The 17,720-nt window shown below is 48.1% G+C and overlaps 2 long non-coding RNA genes across 2 annotated transcripts in view; both read right to left on the bottom strand.

Annotated features, from left to right (window-relative positions):
- LOC109282314 (uncharacterized) overlaps positions 1–17,720 on the bottom strand; it is a 157,284-nt gene that overhangs the window by 37,742 nt on the left and 101,822 nt on the right. The gene's annotated exons all lie outside the window — the stretch shown is intronic.
- Positions 5,257–16,230, bottom strand: LOC109282315 (uncharacterized). The gene is made up of 2 exons (XR_002089257.2): positions 15,934–16,230; positions 5,257–9,343 (listed from the first exon to the last, which is right to left on the bottom strand). It is a non-coding gene; the product is annotated as an uncharacterized LOC109282315 (long non-coding RNA).

Below are 17,720 nucleotides of genomic sequence, written 5' to 3'. Positions count from 1 at the left end.
AGTTGTGGTTTTTTGTTTGTGTGTGTGCTTCGGCACCGCTAAATTATTTCCCGCCAATTTGTCGCTTTCTTTGCACAGTAGAGTTCTCTGCTGCTAGAGAGAACTCTGGTGCAGCGGGGGATTTCCCGCCGGATTGCAGCTTCTTTGCAGTGTGCATCTCTTTCTTGCATCGTAGTGATACACGCTGTAAAGAAGTTCCCGCCATTTGTATTAGGATTTGCGCCATGTTATTGGCCGATTCCTAATTTAGGCACACGTGGCAGCTAGCAATTGGCTTGCTAGCCGTACAAAAGGCTTGTGTGGTTTCCGCCCAAGTTGGAGGACTCCACGAACACCGGAGGAGGGAGGATGAGAGAGATTCTGTGTGAAGATCTCCAAGTGCTGTGGACCCTCGCGGACCCGACGCGCCTCCCCTAAGCAGGCAATAGAACCGAGCCTACGGAGTTTTCGCTTCTCGCCTCTCCCTGTCCCCGAGCGCAATCCTAGACGTATCCCTTTCCTGTAACTTCGGACCCGCGGAGCCTAAGTAACTCCGGGGAAACTTTTCGAACCCAACTTTACCGGACCCGCGGAGCCTAGCAAACTCCGTGGATGCACTCGATTTGTCAGAGTCCTCCAACGAGGGTTCAAGCGGGAGCTGTGCCTGGAAACCTGTCCAGCCTACACCAATACCATCTTTGGGTGTAAGTAAATAATCTTTTCAATCAACTATTACGCCTCCGTAACTAATTCTAACTCACGTGCGCTAAACCGCCCCGCGATTCTCTCCAGCCCCGCGTGCCCGGGCTGCCGGCCACAGCCCGTGTGCACTGAAGACGGGTCCGGTACGACCCCGGTTCGCTCCCAGCTTGCCCATGGCAGCCAGAATGGGATCGGAATCACCGCCGCACATGGCGACGAGGGCGGGATCAGGGCCCGGCCCACACAGTGACAACCAGCACCCTAGGCTCCTGCTGGCCCACCACACTGACTGCCAGCTGGCCCACAGCTATCAGGGCCCTCAAGGCTCACTCATGTTCAGCAACCACCAACCCAGACCCACCACACTGTCCCAGGGGTACCACCACCACACAGCTGCTGCCTTGACACTGCTTGGCTAGCTAGACTGTAGCATAAATGCTGACTACATGTTCCTGGATGCCATCTCCAGGACCGCCCTCACCCTCCTTGGCCACAAGCTCTGCCATGTCTGTGCCCACTTGGCCAGCTAAGACTGGTAGCTGCACATCATCTAGGACACCTGGAACAATGAGCAGTGGCTGGAGACATTCAGGATGACCTGGACCACCTTCCAGGACCTCCTGGGGAAGCTCCAGCCACATCTGGAACAGCACAAGACTGCCATATAGCCACTTCCCCCTGCAGACACCCACCTGGTCCTCAACCTGCTCAAGCTGGCCATGCCCACCACCCTTCACTATGTGGGGCATCTCTTTGGGGTGGACAAGGGAGGGTGTCCTGGAGGTGTGTGGTGCTCTCCAGGAAGTGCTGGGGCACACCATGCTCCATGTGCATCACCCCCTGGTGGTGGAGATGGGGCTCCATACCCTAGGATTCCCCCAGTGCATTGGGGCCCTGGACAGGACCCACATCCTGCCTGCCCCATGATCACCACCGCTACTACAGCCAGAGAGGCTTTCACTCCATGGTGCTCCAGGCTGTTGTGAACCACCATGGCACCATCATGCATGTGAGTGCTGGCTAACTGGGCAGTGTCCATGATGCTTGCATCCATCAACTAGTCCTCTGATGCTGTCACCAACTGGTCCAGGAGGATGGTGTGGTCCTGGGCCCACCTCTGGCAGAGCTGGTGCATCTACAGGGCCCTGGCTGTGGGCAGTGGTGACCCTGAGGCCAAAGCCTGGATATCAATCATGGCCTCTCCCCCATGTGCAGCTTCAGGATCTGCAAAACTATGAGAAAGAAGCAGTTTGTGAGAATTTGCAGCATTTCTCAGATAATATTTCTGTACCAGGGGCTGTGCAGTGCCTGGTCTCAGATCAGGTGTTGAGTGTGCACAAGTTCCTAGGCACCATAGTAAGTTGACCAGGCAGTGCTGGGCACAGGTAGCTGCCAGCTAAGCCCCCCATCCTCACTCACTCCCCAGGGGCAGGTGGGTCTCTGGGTGCTGGCCAAAGGCAGCCTGCCTCCCCCACCTCATTCCAAGACCAGAACAGGCCAGGCTTCTGCCAGTTCTGGCTCCAGATCCCGTTGCTCCTCCTCAGCCCTCCTGCAGGCTAGCTGCTCTCCTGTGCTTTCACCAAGGCCATGGTGCCCAGGCTCAGGGGCCACAGGGCTCCCAGATGACAAGGACGAGGAGCTTCCCATGCCTCTGGCCTCTTCACAGGGACTGCTCCAGAGAGGCACCCCGGGGCCAGGCCCCCATGCTCTGGCACTGCACCCCAAGAGTGCCCCTGCTGCATGTTGTGAGTGCTGCACAAGGATTTGTTTGCATGGATGGAGGCATGCATGAACTACTATGCCCTGCTCCTGCTGATGGCCATGGTACCCTAGGCAGACTTGCACACTTGGCATGAGACCCTGAGCTGTAACAGTGCGGAGAGCAAGTCTGAGATGTACCACAATCTCTGCCACCACCTGGAAGGCTACCTGTGGCTGCACTACATGTCTTTGCTCCCCACAGCCCTGGAGGGCATTGTTGCTGGCATGGACATGTTCCCCAGCATGTGAGAGGCCTGTGCTTACCTAGCTGTGGGGGCACAGGTTACTCAATCAAGTTTTGGACTGTCTTCCATCTCCCTGTCTGTTGTGGATGGGAACCCAGAGCCACGGGAGTGAGGCCAGACCAGTCAGGTGGGGGCAGGGGTCCCCTCCAGTGCAGGCCTTATCACATGGCTAGGGTTGGCATGAGTAGTGGCTCTGCTAGGTCCTGACTGCTGGTGACAGCACGCAGCTCTGTGCAGTTTCCTTGGATGGCAGGACCTGGCATGGGGGCACCCAGCGAGCACCCCTCCTCCCCGGGGAGGACCTGGCAAGGCTGGTGCCTGTCAGTGGCATGGCTAGCAGTGTCTCAGAGCTGAGGCAGAGGCTGCAGAGCTGTTGGAACAGGCACTGACCTGGGCTCCCCGAGCTGCCGGTGGATGCTGGAGATGGGAAGCTCAGCAGGACACACTGCTGAAGGCTTGAGAGGTCCTCCCCCAGTGACACATCATTTCAGAGTTCAGACAGTCTATTCATACTGCTGTACATAGCATAGCATGAGAATTGTTGTCAGTTGCTGCATAGAGGACATGGACTTGTGGGCAGTTCCCAACCAATGATTGTGGTTGGTGATGCTGACCCAGTATGCCCACAAGGCACTGCCACACCAACTGCTCATGCCTGCACTCCCAGATCCGGCCTGACAGAACCTCTTAGACATGGGAATTTGAGTGCCTATTCCACATGAATTTGCACTGCACCTCCACCTCACCCCACAGCACCACAAGGTTACCAGTCTCCTCCATTGACCAATTGGGGCCTTCAGTGGTGGGCATGGGCATTGGCAAGGATGAGTCCATAAGGGCTTCTGCATTGGATCTATGAGCCTCCACACAGTTGTCCTTGTGCTGCTGGGCCTGGACAGCAGCTTGCATTACCCAGTGCAGGGACATGGTGTTGGATTGGGAGCTGCATGGTAAGATAATGTCCCACAGCCCCCGCAGGCTCCAGACACGCTTCTGGGGGTGGGTTGTGGGAAGCTGGCTGCAGCTAGGCCTGGGTGCTAGCATCCTGGTAGGAACCTGCAGCACCTGCAAGCCTGGACAGTTTGGGGTTGGTAGCCATGTGGCACTGCAGTGCCAGTGAGTATTGCCAGCTGCAGACAAGCTGGCACAGCTAGACTGTGGCCTGTCCAGGGGGACTGGAACCTGGAGTGGCTTCAATCTGTCTATGTGCACCCCAGGGCTCAAAATGCCTCCAGGTTTTTAAGGACCTGAGGCTGGGGCTGCCATAGAAGCAGCCCAGCCCTGGAGTAGGAGAAACTCCCAGCCCAGAGCACTGGGTCTAGGTTGAGGCCACCCCCCCCTATTGGCATGGCTGACCAGGAGAAAATTTGTTCCCAGTTAATATCTACACATGAATTATTATGCAGTAACTAACTGAGAATAAATGTGCTACTTTCATTTGCAGGTACCAAATTCACTTATGAGTAGAATCATTTATTGTACAGTAAGAGTGCACACTTGTAAAAGCGCGTACTTACTGAGAAGTAAACGGAGTGCATTCTTTGGTGACTTCTCATCTGTCTCTCAATTCCTCCTCGGTCCTTTCCAACTATGCATTATTTTCTGCACTACATCTATTATTAGGCTTCAACTAACATAACATGTAGGTTCAAAAATAAAAAAAAAGAAAAGAAATCATTCCAACCTAACTTGGGACCTGTAGAAGATATGTAGAGGAGTGTCCTGAATCCTAGACAATCAGAAGTCCCTCTTCTGTTAACATGGGTTATAAGATGGAGTAAGCTGTAGTTCAGCTCAAGTATCTGCAATTGGTCTGTGCTTTTCCTGGATGGAATGAATAGTAAAGAAGCCAGAGGCTGGTATGCATGCCAGAAAATCAATCAGTGAAGATGTAAATTGAGTCAGTGGGTGAGAGACAGGTTGGTGGAGGGGGGGGGGGTGAATGTAGCTAGTAAATAGTAACATCTGGGAAGTCAGATGTTAGGCAGGTTATAAAATATAATAAATCCAATGTCTATATTGAGTACATGATTTTTTGTATCCAGTAGGTTGATGAAGTGAAGTTCGTAGGCTCATCTGTGAAAGGTGTTTTATAAATTTCCTTTGAGGATTAGAACTGAGAGATTGGAAAGAGAGTGGTTTTCTTGGGAGAAATGGGGTATTCTTGTCTTTGATAGATTTTCAGTGTGCATTTATTCTGGTGTGCAGTTGTTGTTTGGTCTCTTCTACATATTTTCCATCAGAACATTTGATACATTGGATGAGATATATTACATTTCTGGAGGTGCAGCTGTAAGATCTGGGAATGCTAATGGTTCTGTTATGGGGTGTAATAATTGTGGGGGATGGTGGACATATGTTGGCAGGTTTTACATTTATTCTTATGGCATGGTCTGGATCCATTTAGTGTGTTTTGGGTTGTAGGAACTTTGCTTCTGGTGATGAGGTGTCACAGACCAGCTGGACACTGTGAGCATATCAATTCTATCGCAGGCCAACTGGGCGCTGCCAGGGTATCAGCCACTGGGCTGTTTAGTTCAGTTTTGGATTGAGGAGGCAAAGTTGGGAGTGAAGCAAAGGCAAATTCATTATAGCTTACATACAACAGTTAACAGAAAGATAAATGTGATAAGCAGATAATGCAGTATAAAAGAGCTAATAGTAAATAATAACAACAGATAATAACAACAGATAGATGGATTGATTCTGTCACAGACCAACTGGACAGTGTGAGGGTATCAGCCACTGGGCTGTTCAAAACAACAGATAGACAGACATGGGTTGGCAATTTATCGATAGTCCCTCAAAGCCAGGTGTGCGCCAAGTGATTCCAGTGAAGTCAGGCATCCCCAGTCAACACTGTCAGAGGGATTATCGGGAAAGTCCCTTGATCCAGATCTGATCCTCACTCACACTGGGAGTCTGGAGTCCGGGCTTGGAACAGCAATGACCATTCTGTTCCCTCCTTCCTGGTGGTCACCTGACGCACATGCTTTTTATACCTAGCCTTATGCTAATCTGTTGGCTTTAGAGCCACTCACAATCTTGTCCTATAGCTGTTACCTTATGGGATTGAAAGGTGTTAAAATTTATAATAAAAGGTTACTACCTAGACTGAGGTTTATCCAACAAGCAAATTACAATGCAGCATCTTTAGGTTTGAAATTAATATTACTCCGCCTGAGCCCAACCCTTTTAGGTTTCTCTGAATATGCTTTCTTGGGACGTGCTTTCCTGGAATGTGTTGGGTGTGCCAGGAGGTTGGATCCAGTTTTTATCGTCAAGGCTGAACCCTGAACAAAAACTGTTAGGTCAGCTAATCTTGCAGTTACAGCTTCACCTGTGGGGCCCAGTCAGTTCCATGAACAGTTAGTTTTATAATTTTGGTTAAACTTATAACAGACAAGTTACATTTGCGGGTTACAAACTTACAAGCTTTATAATAGCTTATATTACCTGTAAGCCAAAATATCAAATGCCTCCAAGAAGCACATATTTATTGCTTATTAATCCCTCTGGTTCTGGCCATCACATGAGGTTAGCACGGTTCGGTGCTCATTTAATGGGTGGCTCTGGGAAGAGTTTGTTTCATAAAAAAGAGAGAACATTTTAGCATCTAACCATATAACTCACATGTACCAGTTTAGAGCAGAGATATCTCAGTAACATTTCTAGAGGTCACCTATTACTTTATAAGTATAAAATGAGTGGTGGTTTCAAGCTCCCTTTTATCAGAAAAATAGAACATTTTCTAAGCATATTAGCTCAAATCATGTCCAGTACATTGACTCTTTCCACCACAACAGTAAGGCAAACTAAATGCTATTGGCAGTAAAAGTAGCTACCACAGGTATGGGAAAGCCTTTGAGGTTTGATGCTGAACAAAAAGAAATGTTTATTATTTTTGGCTATTCAGTGTTGAGGACTAGTCTGCCAATGGAACCTTTTCCACAGGAAGAGGAAAGGAAAGACAAGCCTTCATTACTGTGATGTATTTGTGGAAAATGTATTGTGACAAGGCTTGTTTATTTTACTATATCTTTCTTCCTGACAGTACAATCAAATGTATCCTCCAGTTAAACTTGTCTTTGAAGCTGTAAGATAGTCCACAATGTCGCTTCAATGGTAATGTATTTTTACGATGTGATTTCTTCATGTTAGCAAAGGTACATCATTTTATTACAGAATATCAGAAAACTGCTGAATATTTAAGTGTAGACTGAATAACTTATAGGAGTATTCAACAGCATAAAACTGCTCCCACCCTTTCCTGATGTACGAAGTAATTGTATGGGAGGTCAATTTGGAAAAATCAGTTCAAAATTGAATCTGGATTTGGTTTCTCCACAGCTAAACTATCAAGTTCCAACTCTGCCTATTGAGAATCAGACTCTGATCATGGTTTCCTTCTATAAATAAAATAACTACTAGAATAATGAAGACTTAAAAAAAAATTAGGAATGTAAAGTTTTTCATTAAGAATGAAATAGGGTCATATAGATTCATAGATATTAGGGTCTGGAAGGGACCTCACAAGATTGAGTCCAGCCCCCTTGCCATAGGCAGGATGTCTGCTCCAGACCCTGGATACGTGGACTGTGAAGAAGTTTTTTGTTATGTTCAATCTAAATCAGCCTTCTAGGAGTTTGTGGCTGTTGGACCTTGCTACTCCTTGGGGACCATTGGTGAAAAACTGTTCTCCCAGATTCTGATGCACTCCCCTTATGTACTTATAGGCTGCCATAGAAATTTGGTCAGAGGGGCAATTTGGGGGGCAGAGGATGCAGCAGCCCAGCAGCTCCCCACCCACCCATGGTCCCATCCCATCTGCCTGGCCATATGCCCTGCCCATGTGGGTCCTGCCCCCGGCAGTGGGTGTGGGGTGGATGGGCCAGGGTGCCTAGGCAGGGGGATCAGTGGTGGCAGCTGGAAGGGGCCACCACCACCAGGGATGTTGGGAAGTGCACCGCTGCACTACCCCAGCCCTACCGCATGTATGGGGTAGCAGGACTGACCACACATGCCATGGCCTGGGCTGCCCCCCTGCACCTAGGCTGGGTGGGACTGAGGGACTACCATGGACCAGACAAAATCCATTGGTGGGCCTGATCCAACCCCTTCATTGTATTTTGCCCATCCCTGGTCTAAGCCTTTACAAATGAAGGTCCACTTACACTAGGAAGCTGAGATGTTTCATTGTCTTTGCTTTAACTCCACAAGTCTACCCTCTTTCTTCCTAGTCCCCTGTTCCATGAGTCAAGATCTAATGGTGGACAAAACTCTCATCTTAACAAGAAAGGATGGATAAACTTAACAGATAGAAGAATAGCACACAATTGATCATTTTCATAAAATAATTTGGCATAATTAACCTTTTTGTAGCCTTTTGGCATAAAGGTTATGTACTGATTTCCAGGGCAACATAACTGAATTATTATGACATAACTTGCATTTGAAGTAGTCTTTGGATCTCAGATTGTATTCCCTTGAGTGTGCAGGATGAAAATGTGGGTCCTGATTTAGATACTGTTATGTTTACGTCTCTGCTCCCTAATTTTAAGAGCTCAACTGTCTTAGCTTAGCTCCCTAGACACTTTCAAGGAGTGGCAGGCAGTGTCAGGGGTTTTGGTGTTCCCTTCTGAATCCCTCATTTCAAACCTATGGGCTACAGGCCCTTGCCTGTTTGTTGCTGTTCCAGGCATTCACTTATACACCTGGATCTATTGTCCTCCTCACCCATTGGCAAAGTCCCCATTTCATTACAGAGCAGTAAACACTGCAGGCCTAGACCTATGCCTTCTCTATTCTCTGGAAATAGGGGGGTCTAAAATTCTGCTGATCTAACCCATCTAGGTCTATAATAGATGTCCACTGGATTCCAAGACAACTCTCTCTCTCTCTCAGCCACCTGACTGATCCTAGCTGCTTATTTAAAGGACTGCCTAAGTGCCTGATCTTTTTTGCACAAGCTGCTGGGTTTCAAATATGCGATTAGTGCTTTGCTCTGCACACATATTCTGGCCTTGTATTTTGCTGGTTGCCAGCCCTTGCCTCCTCATACCCTGGATCCTGGTGATTGTCCCCTGGTTCCTAATCTTAGACTACTAATTCTGGTTCCTGGCTGAATTGTGTTCTGGCTTTTAGCCTCTGCTGTCTGAGCCCTTGGCTTGATAGCCTGGTTACAGACCTTGGTTCTGGCCTTTTATACTGGATATGCCTCTTGGTCTTCCTAGTAGACTTGGCATCTCCGATTACTGACCTTTGGTTTGTGACCTCCTCCTGGCTTCCAACCATCCACCAGAGCCCTTAGTTCTAGTTATTAGGATGAAATATCCTTACCTTCCCTGACAGTGATCTGACTAATTTAACAGTAATTAGTTAAGAATAAATATGAACCTAATTTTCTTCCTAGTTACACAGGTGCAGAAGAATCAGTCCTATATAGCATTCATGAAATGGTATTAATTTCATCAGATTTTTTTTTTCAAAACCTTTTTATTCCCCATCTAGCCATTATATCTCTTTGAAAATGCCAGTTCCTGGATTTTATTTTTCTTCTAAATTGATTCACTCCAATATTCTTGTCATTGTCCCATCTTTCTTTTTTTTTTTTTTTAAGTAGGAGTCTCAAGTTGTTAGGTGATTGTCCAGAAATTCTAAACAAGAAGGCCAGAGCATAGAAATGTATGAATGTACAATACTTGTGCAAACTGTATTACAAATATTATTATTACCATTAGATAGGATTTTGTTCTGTACAAGCAAGGAAAATTCTAGGTACCTATTATGCTTGCAGATAAGGCATTTCTTTCAATTCTAAAAAAACAAATCTAATTCAATAGGAGCTGAAGAGGGTTTTAGCATTTTATAGGGTTTCACAGTTCAGCAGTTAAAGGCAATTTTGTTTTCCGGTAGCAATGAAACATGGATCCTTGATGTTCTAATTAAATGTGTGTAATACTTGGTTCACTTCTAAACCTCATAGTTTATTGATTCTTGAGAAGTGCTGTGACCATTAAAAGTCAACTGTCCTAGGTACAGAAGGCCTGTGGCAAGATCTCCATGGATATATAAAAGTCAACAGTAATATGTGTAAAATCTTTATATAAATAGGTAAATTATTTGGGAAGAAAAATCAAGGGAAGGTCTACCTGCTGCCTAATTTCCAAGGTATAAAAGCTAGTTGTTTAACATGCATTGGAGGGTATAGTAACATGGCTGGGGATGACCTTACACCAGTAATCTGTAGTGAATTTCATAGTTTAATCTCATTTACAAGGGATATTATGTATGTTAAAACAGTATCCTTTAGTAAAATTATTCAACCAATTTAGCCCAGCTAAAGGAATTTAGAGGAAATGAGAAGGAACCAAAATTCATCCAGTAGTTAACAATGCCTGAAGTCTAATTGTCCATTGCAATTTAGTATTTATTTTAGGATCAAAGCAATGGAACAAACTAAAAAAAAAAAAGATGTATTCAATTCTGTATATATATTCTTCATTTGTACTAAACGAAAGACTGACATTTTTACCACCCCTATACACACACTTTTGGAAGGTTAGCAGGGTAAACCCTAATTTGAAATAAAACCATTACCTATACACTGCAATGTTATGTGATAAGTGTGACATGGCTTTAATTAGCAGCACATTATCTGACAATGCAATAAAATGCTATCGGTACCTCATAAAACAGCAACTTTCATTAAAAGTGAAATAAAATACCTAATCTAATCAAGTTTATTATATACATTCTAGTTCTACTAAGTGGGAAGCCTACCCAATCTTTTATTTAGAATAATCCAATCAATTCATTAAATATATTGATTTAAGATGCAAAGTCTTAAGACAGAAGCCTCCATCAAACAATGTAAGCACATATATCATTTTAAGATGATGGGGGATGGTAAAAAGCCTACTGAAGTCAAAAGAGATGTTTATTGATGTGCTCATTTTCATTCTAATTAGAACACATCAGAGCAGACTCAATTAATCACAGGTGCTTTAACTAAACCCCATCAAATGAGCTTCAGTTAAAGTGTCCCTGTGGTCATTTTAAAACATGGAACTGATCTAATTAAAACACCCTCTCCCCCACCCCCAAGTACATGTATAGGCAGCCAGAAAGCCTTTACATTCATTTGGATGGACCACAAAGCTCATTCTATTGGTCTGTTCAGATGCTTAAAGTTATGTAAAGGCTTAAGTACATCCCTAAATCTGGGACAGAATTAATTGTATTTAAATATTTTAAGAACAAAAATAGAATATATAGTTTCATAGTTTCATAGTAGTTTGTGGTCAGAAGGGACCTGAACAGATCATCTAGTCTGACCCCCCACCACTGCCAGGAGCACATGTTGGGATCACATGACCCCAGACAGGTGTTCGTCCAACTTCTTTTTGAATTTATCCAAGGTAGGAGCGAGGACCACTTCCCTAGGAAGTTGGTTCCAGATCCTAGCCACCCTAACAGTGAAATAGTGCCTCCTAATCTCTAACCTCAACCTATTCTCCAGCAGCTTCTGGCCATTGTTCCTCATCACCCCAGGTACTGCTGGGGGGAATAGGGCCCTTCCTATTTGATGCTGATCTTCCCTAATGAGTTTGTAGGCAGCCACTAAATCCCCCCATAGCCTCCGCTTGCTGAAGCTGAACAGGTTCAGGTCCCTCAGCCTCTCCTCATAGGGCCTGCCCTGTTGCCCTCCAACCAAGTGGGTGGCCCTCCTCCAAACCCTCTCAAGGCAGACCACATCCTTCTTAAAGTGCAGTGCCCAGAACTGGATGTAGTACTCCAATTGTGGCCTGACCAATGTCACGTAGAGGGGGAGTATCACCTCTCTGGACCGGCTTGAGATGCATCTTTGGATGCATGACAAGGTGCGGTTGGCTTTGGTGGCTGCGGTCTGGCATTGGCGGCTCACGTTCATCTTGGAGTCATTATTGACTCCAAGATCCCTTTCCACCTCTGCTCACAAGGGGGAGCTCCCCAGCTTGTATGTATGCTGTGGATTCCTTCTGCACCCTGCATTTATCTACATTGAACCCCATCCTATTACTATCTGCCTACTTCTGTACTCTGTCCAAATCTAAATGCAGTCTCTCTCTCCCTTCAAGCATGCCTACCTCTCCCCACATCTTGGTGTCATCGGCAAACTTGGACAACGTGTTTTCCACCCCCTCATCCATGTCACAGATGAAGATGTTGAACAGTGTGGGCCCCAGGACTGAGCCCTGGGGGACCCCACTATTCACATCCTACCAGGTTGAGTACGACCTGTCCACCACCACTCTCTGGGTGCGCCCCATCAGCCAATTTTTGACCCATCCAACTGTGTAGGCATCAATGCCACAGTCACTCAATTTATTAATGAGAATGGGGTGAGAGACAGCGTCAAAGGCCTTCTTAAAGTCCAGAAAGACTACATCCACGGCGACACCATCATCCAGGGATTTAGTTACCTGGTCATAAAAGGCCATCAGGTTGGTCTTGCAGGACCTACCTTTGATGAACCCATGTTGATTTCCCCGGGGCATGATCTCCCCTGCTGGCTCCTCACAGATGTGATCCTTGATATATAGTTCAAGGATTTTCTCCAAGATCGATTTGAGGCTTATGGGCCTATAGTTTCCTGGGTCCCCCTTTCTCCCTTTCTTATAAATGGGGACCACATTAGCTAGTTTCCAATCTCTGGGCACCTGGCCTGTGGATCATTATCACTAATACAGCCAGGCCAAGGGCACAGCAATGACCCCTGCCAGCTATCTCAACACCTGTGGGTGGAGGGCATCAGGGCCCACAGATTTAAAAACATCCAGACCTTCCAGAAGATCCCTAACTACATCTGGGATCGATGTAGTTAGGGAAACGATCCTTCGGGCACAAAGCAAGACGATCCCCGAGTGAGGCAAAAGAGGGAAAGGGGCCAGGAGGCTTCCATGGCTGACCAGAGAAATCCAGGGCAGCCTAAGGGCCAAAAGGGGAGCACATAAAAAGTGGAAACAGGGTGAGATCACTAAAGATGAATATACCTCCTCTGCTCGTGCTTGTAGGGAGGCAGTTAGGCAGGCCAAAGCTACCATGGAGCTGAGGATGGCAACCCAAGTAAAGGACAACAAGAAATTGTTTTTTAGATATATTGGGAGTAAAAGGAAGGCCCAGGGAGGAATAGGACCGCTGCTAAATGGGCAGAAACAATTGGTGACAGATAGGGGGGACAAGGCTGAACTCCTCAACGAGTTCTTTGCCTCAGTGTTCCTAAGCGAGGGGCATGACAAGTCTCTCACTGGGGTTGTAGAGAGGCAGCAGCAAGGCACCAGACTTCCATACGTAGATCCTGAGGTGGTGCAGAGTCACTTGGAAGAACTGGATGCCTTTAAGTCGGCAGGCCCGGATGGGCTCCATCCGAGGGTGCTGAAGGCACTGGCCGACATCATTGCAGAGCCACTGGCGGGAATATTTGAACGCTCGTGGTGCACGGGCCAAGTCCCAGAGGACTGGAAAAGGGCTAACGTGGTCCCCATTTTCAAAAAGGGGAGGAAGGAGGACCCGGGCAACTATAGGCTGGTCAGTCTCACCTCCATCCTTGGTAAAGTCTTTGAAAAAATTATCAAGGCTCACATTTGTGAGAGCCCGGCAGGGCAAATTATGCTGAGGGGAAACCAGCATGGGTTTGTGGCGGGCAGATCGTGCCTGACCAACCTAGTCTCTTTCTATGACCAGGTTACGAAACGCCTGGACACAGGAGGAGGGGTGGATGTCATATACTTAGACTTCAGGAAGGCCTTCGATACGGTATCCCACCCCATACTGGTGAACAAGTTAAGAGGCTGTGATGTGGATGACTGCACAGTCCGGTGGGTGGCGAATTGGCAAAGAGTCGTGGTAGATGGGTCGGTCTCGACCTGGAAGGGTGTGCGCAGTGGGGTCCCGCAGGGTTCGGTCCTTGGACCGATACTCTTTAATGTCTTCATCAGTGACTTGGACGAGGGAGTGAAATGTACTCTGTCCAAGTTTGCAGATGACACAAAGCTATGGGGAGAAGTGGACACGCCGGAGGGCAGGGAACAGCTGCAGGCAGACCTGGATAGGTTGGACAAGTGGGCTGAAAACAACAGGATGCAGTTCAACAAGGAGAAATGCAAAGTGCTGCACCTAGGGAGGAAAAATGTCCAGCACACCTACAGCCTAGGAAATGACCTGCTGGGTGGCACAGAGGTGGAAAGGGATCTTGGAGTCCTAGTGGACTCCAAGATGAACATGAGCCGGCAGTGTGATGAAGCCATCAGAAAAGCCAATGGCACTTTATCGTGCATCAGCAGATGCATGACGAATAGGTCCAGGGAGGTGATACTTCCCCTCTATAGGGCGTTGGTCAGACCGCAGTTGGAGTACTGCATGCAATTCTGGGCGCCACACTTCAAGAAGGATGCGGATAACCTGGAAAGGGTCCAGAGAAGGGCAACTCGTATGGTCAAGGGCCTGCAGACCAAGCCCTACGAGGAGAGACTAGAGAACCTGGACCTTTTCAGCCTCCGCAAGAGAAGGTTGAGAGGCGACCTTGTGGCTGCCTATAAGTTCATCACGGGGGCACAGAAGGGAATTGGTGAGGATTTATTCACCAAGGCACCCCCGGGGGTTACAAGAAACAATGGCCACAAGCTAGCAGAGAGCAGATTTAGACTGGACATTAGGAAGAACTTCTTCACAGTTCGAGTGGCCAAGGTCTGGAACGGGCTCCCAAGGGAGGAGGTGCTCTCCCCTACCCTGGGGGTCTTCAAGAGGAGGTTAGACGAGTATCTAGCTGGGGTCATCTAGACCCAGCACTCTTTCCTTCTTATGCAGGGGGTCGGACTTGATGATCTATTGAGGTCCCTTCCGACCCTAACATCTGTGAATCTATGAATCTGCACAGACCTGAGGTCTGGCAGTGCTTTCCCCAAGATTGCCCCTACCTGTGGTGGGAGAGCTGTCCGGGTCCCAGTCCAAGAAGACAGAGGCAAAGAACTTGTTAAAAATTTTGGCTTTCTTGTCTGGTGTAGCCACAAGATTACCATTTGAGTCTAGCAGGGGCCCTACATTACCCGGTGCCCTCTTCTTACTCCCAATGTATTTGAAGAAATACTTTGTTGTCCTTAATCCTGGTTGCTAGCCTGAGCTCCACCCCAACCTTGGCCTTCCTAATGTCCTTCCTACACTCATGGGCCAAGGAGGAGTATTCCTCCTTGGTGATAGCCACTTTCTTCCACCAGGTGTACTCCTCCCTTTTGGCCCTCAGGAATTCTTGAATGCCTTTGCTGAGCCATGGGGGTTTCAGAGCACTCTTACCCCCTTTCTTTCTCTTGGAGACTGTCACATTCTGAGCCTGAAGGATCGTCCCTTAAGGTATGACCATCCGTCATGGACTCCCTTATCCTCTACCTTTTGGGCCCTCAGTGCCTCCCCCACTGATCTCCTAAGTTCATTGAAGTTGGCCCTTCTGAAGTCAGGGGCTTTAGTCTTGGTATAAGCCCTCGACACCCTGCGCTAGATGGTGAATTCCAGCAGGCAATGATCACTGTCACTCAGGTGGTCAAGGACCTGCAGTCCCCTCACCAGGTTGTCCCCAGTGGCCAAGACCAGGTCCAGCAAGGCATCTCCTCTAGTGGGGCTATGCAACTCCTGGATAAGGTGGAGGTCCTGTATTTCAGCTAGGAACCTACACGAACCATCAGACCTGGGTGACTGCTCCTCCCAGCAGATATCTGGGTAGTTTTGGTCCCCCATAACAATGACATCCCTAGACATAATGGCCTCCATAAGCTGTACTGAGAAATCCTGGTCCAGCTCAACCCCTTTGCAGGGTGGGCTGTAGTAGACACCCACTGTAAGATTCCTTTCACCTTGCCACCCTTGAAGTTTGACCCACAGTGCCTCTGTCTGACCTTCCTCTGCCCCAAAGCTAATTCTTGACGATGTGAGTTGCTCTATGACATAGAGGGCAACCCCTCCCCCACCCTTTCCTCCCAGTCCTGTCCCTTCTATATAGTGTGTATCCCTGAATTCCCACCATCCAGTCATGGGTAGGATCCAACGAGGTTTCTGTGAGCCCCACTAAGTCTGTATTCTTCCATGCTATCAGAAGGCAAAGTTCCTCCTGCTTGCCTCCCATACTACATGCATTAGTGTACAGACACGTGAGGCCTCCTGAGAGCACATTTACCTGCCCCCTGCTCCCAGGACTGCTGTGCCCATTGTTGCTTACCTGGGTTTCTGTTTCTCTTGTCGCCTTGCTAGTTGGCAAAACATCCCTTCCTCTTTGGGCAGCCCCTTCCCCCGATGAAGCTAGTTTAAAGCCAGCTGAATGATATCAGCCAACCTAGAGGAAAAAATGCATTTACCCTTGGGTGAGAGATGTACTCCATCCCTCCCCAATATGCCCTCAGCCCAGAAATATGGCTCATTGTCCTGAAATCCAAAGCCCACCTCACAGCACCAGTTCCGAAGATGCCGGTTAACTACACTGATACAGGCCTTGTGACATCTACTCCCTCCACTTACTGGGAGGATGGAGGAAAATACCACCTGGGCTCCCATCTCCTTAAGTAGATGACCCATGGCCTTGTAGTCTTCCATGATGGAGTCGGTCTTACCCTTAGATGCATCATTAGTCCCCACATGGACCACAATTAGAGGGTAATAGTCTGAGGGCTTAATGATCTCTGGGATGGTCTCTATGACATCCTGAATCCTTGTTCCGGTCATGCAGCAGACCTCCCGCGACAGGGGGTCGGAGTGACAGATTGGGCCATCAGTTCCCCTAAGGATGGAGTCCCCGATGACCAGAACTCTGTGTCTCTTCTTCCTTGAGGGCTGCCCCTTTAACACCTATGATATAGGTGGAGCAGCCTCAATGACTCTGGGGATATGTTCTTCTACCCTCTCCTCCCAGGTGGCCAGGGCCACATAACTGTTCACAAGGGGTATCTGAGCAGGCACAGTGACAGTATGAGCTACCTTGGCACTGGACTTGACAGAAACCTGCCGCCATCATTTAGTTGGGCGTTTTGCTTGGGGGGGGGGGGATTCTCTCCTGTGGATTCCTGGCCCTGCAGATAATGAAAATACATGTTGATTTCATCCTCTGCCTCCCGGATCCTCCACAACCTGCTCACCTTAGTCTGGAGCTCCACCACCTGCCCCTCCAGAGCCTGAAGATGGTCACAGGAGGGGCAGGCAGGGGAGTCACCAGACCTCATCCCTACCACCACGGTCCCCACCCAGCTTCTCCCACAAAACAGGGGCAAGTGGACACTGGGCCCCCCACAGGCTCTGTATGGGTGGCAGCCACAGATGAGCCATGGGAGGGCAGCGCCACCAGGGCAGAGACTCTGGTAGCGCTGCAGGTCCTCACCATAGGTTGTAGGTAGTACCTACCTCTCTCCTTCTTGGTGGAGCCTCCTCGCTTCCGAGGAAGACTCGCTCTTGGCTCTGCCTGCTTCCACCCAAGCGAATGCCGGCACAAATGCCGGCACACCCTTACAGAGCACACCTGTTTTCACACTCTGTTCATGCGCATGGCTCGGAAGCATGGCTCCCTGCCCAGCTCAGCCAAAGAGGGCTCCAGGAGGCTTCCCCTCTGGATCCTCTGCAGCTGCTCCAGCTCCTACCCCACTTATGTTAAGGGGATCAACTGTTACTGTCCCCGCCACCGGTCCTTGGCCTCCGCTGCTGGTAAGTTGAAAGTTGAAAGGGGCATACGTGTGGCGAGAGCCCCACATGTGCCCAGTCAGCCTCCTCCTACTCCCTCAGCTCCCAACTACTGGGTGCTGAGGCAAACCAGGGCTTTTTTAATAGAAAATTTAAAAAAATAAATTTTAATTTTTATAGAAAAATTAAAAAAAAAACAACTTTTTGTCCAAATACAAAACCTAGGTAAAACATCTGTAAGATGTTTTACCTAGTTCATAATACATATAAAGTATTTTATGAGTTAAATATAACAGGAGAGAATAGTTGGCTTAATTTAAGTTAAATAGAGCAGATATATCA

The sequence above is a fragment of the Alligator mississippiensis genome, chromosome 5 (genome assembly GCF_030867095.1).
Source record: "Alligator mississippiensis isolate rAllMis1 chromosome 5, rAllMis1, whole genome shotgun sequence".
Classification (NCBI taxonomy): Eukaryota; Metazoa; Chordata; order Crocodylia; family Alligatoridae; genus Alligator; species Alligator mississippiensis.
The sequence above is the reverse complement of the archived record's forward strand: the minus strand, read 5'-3'. Positions and strand labels throughout refer to the sequence as shown.